The sequence below is a fragment of the Elephantulus edwardii genome, unplaced genomic scaffold, assembly GCF_000299155.1.
Source record: "Elephantulus edwardii isolate Elephantulus edwardi_28Jun2011 unplaced genomic scaffold, EleEdw1.0 scaffold00321, whole genome shotgun sequence".
Taxonomy (NCBI): Eukaryota; Metazoa; Chordata; class Mammalia; order Macroscelidea; family Macroscelididae; genus Elephantulus; species Elephantulus edwardii.
Window position 1 is genome coordinate 2363227 of NW_006400071.1, and position 2123 is coordinate 2365349.

At 39.4% G+C, this 2123-nt stretch overlaps 1 pseudogene; it reads right to left on the reverse strand.

The window, feature by feature from the left end:
* Nucleotides 1-359: 359 nt before the first annotated feature.
* LOC102863482 lies at nt 360-1601 on the reverse strand (annotated as a pseudogene).
* Between the last annotated feature and the right edge of the window lie 522 nt (nt 1602-2123).

The window sequence follows — 2123 nt, forward strand, 5'->3', positions numbered from 1 at the left end:
GAAACTAAGAATAAAGGGGATAAACAATGAACACTGCATCGGAACAGAAGGAAAGAGCTGTTTTGACGAGGCATCATTTGTATGACAACAGTCCAGAATAAGAGATACAAAGCAAAGTGGACTAAGGGAAGGGTGAAGGGGGTGAGAGAAAGTTATGCAAAAATAAATGAATATTTTATTTTCAAACTGAACTGGGGGTTTTAAGGAGGAAAATGTGCAACAGTAAATAACATAAAATTCAATTTTTCTGTAAACTTTTGTTAAACTCACAAATAAAATAAAAATATATATAGAAAAAACCTCAAATGCTACAGTAGTTGAATATTAAAAGCAATAGCCAAGTAGTGAGCATATTATGATTACAGTCCTTCACTTATATGCTTACTGCATATCAAATGCTAGCAGTGGACTTAGTGGTGCCCATCAATGGGTCTGACATTGAACTCCACCTCTGGGGTGATGGTCATCATCCTCATATGCCTCTCCATTGTAATGGTGTTGTCTTTCCTGGTTTGGATCAAAATCCGCCAGTTCCACCTGATTCATTTTACCAGTCTCTTCTACCTCCTTCCTCTTAGGTAGGAGTTTTTCCAGCTGAGAGAACTTTTGGAAGACAGAGTCATTCTTGGGAGAATGAACATTAAATTTGATGATTAGGGGCTCTTTTTCATATAGTCTATGATAAATCAGCATGCCTTCATTTAACACACATTTCATATCCTCATGCTTGATAATTGACCTGGATGAGAGGTGATGGCTATGGTTCGATTGTCAAGAGTAGATACTGGTTTTTAGAAGGCACATAATATTTCAATCAGCTGTAAGTCCATATACTTAAAAAGATCTTCTCATTGAGTGAAAACAGCATGATCCTTCTGATCTAAAACAATGATAATGTCTCCAGGCTCCAGTCCTGGCTCTTGAGCTCCTTCACCATGGAACATTATCTTCTGACCATCTTTCATGCCTTTGTCTATATGAACTTCTAGAATCTTTTTATCTTGAACTATCTTCCTTCCATTGCAGCTTTTGCGCCTATTTTTCGGGCTGCTCCATTCCCCGTGGCGGTGGCACTCCCTGCACATAGATTGAATTTGCTGAACCATTCCAGGTCCAATCTGATGAATTCTTATTTGCATTCTGGAACTTCAGCAATTAGGACCGCATTCTACAGCTCCTTTCTTCGCTCCTCAGCCTTCACTTTCATCACAAACCACATTCTTCTGCAGAGCTAGTTTACTTGTTGCATCGTTACGTAAATCTAACGTTACTGAGAGCTGATGGACAATATTTTTTCCTCTCCTTTCTCTCCGCATTCTTCCACCACCTCCAAAAACTTTCAAAGATGTCGATGAGCCGAACCACTACGTGCTCCACCCTCTTTGATGGTCTTTTCTCCTCCTCTATCATATAATTCTCTTTTCTTTTTATCAGAAAGCATCTCATAAACTTGAGGAATCTGTTTCAACTTCTTGCCCTCATTTGGATTCTTATCAGGGTAGTACTTTACTGCCAGTTTCTTAAATGCTTTTTTTCAACTCTTCCTGGGTAGCAATGAGTTTGACCCCCAAAACATCATAGTAAGTAGTTTCCTGCATCATTTTGTGTTGCCACTGAGCTGAGGCTCCTGTGGGGGAGCAGAAAACAACTCCTCAGTTGCTGTGTGCAGTTCCGACAGCCACCACTCCCCAGCGTCTCATGGAACATTCTGAAAAGTTCCCGCCAGAACTAACATTTCCAAATCCTATATTTTAAAATTAACTTATAATTTGTTATTTGAGCACCTTAGAAATCTCACCACCATAAATACTCAAGACTGTAGGTGGCAAGATTCCTTAAGTGTTTCAGAGCCTTATACGTCTGGTTTATTGATCGTTTAAGTCACCCATTGGTTTTGATGCTAATTCATAGCTTTATTTCCACTCAAATGAGCAGAAACTTTCTACTCAATCTACGCCTATACTTCATAATATGACATTACTGGGTACACAGGGCACTCTGGTGGCTTAGTTCATAAGAAGTTTCACTGCTATTGCTTTGCTAACCCAAAGGTCATGCCTCTTTAGAGGTTCAAATCCACCAGGAGCTCTCTGGAAAATAGATGGAAATCTTGGAGGCAATTT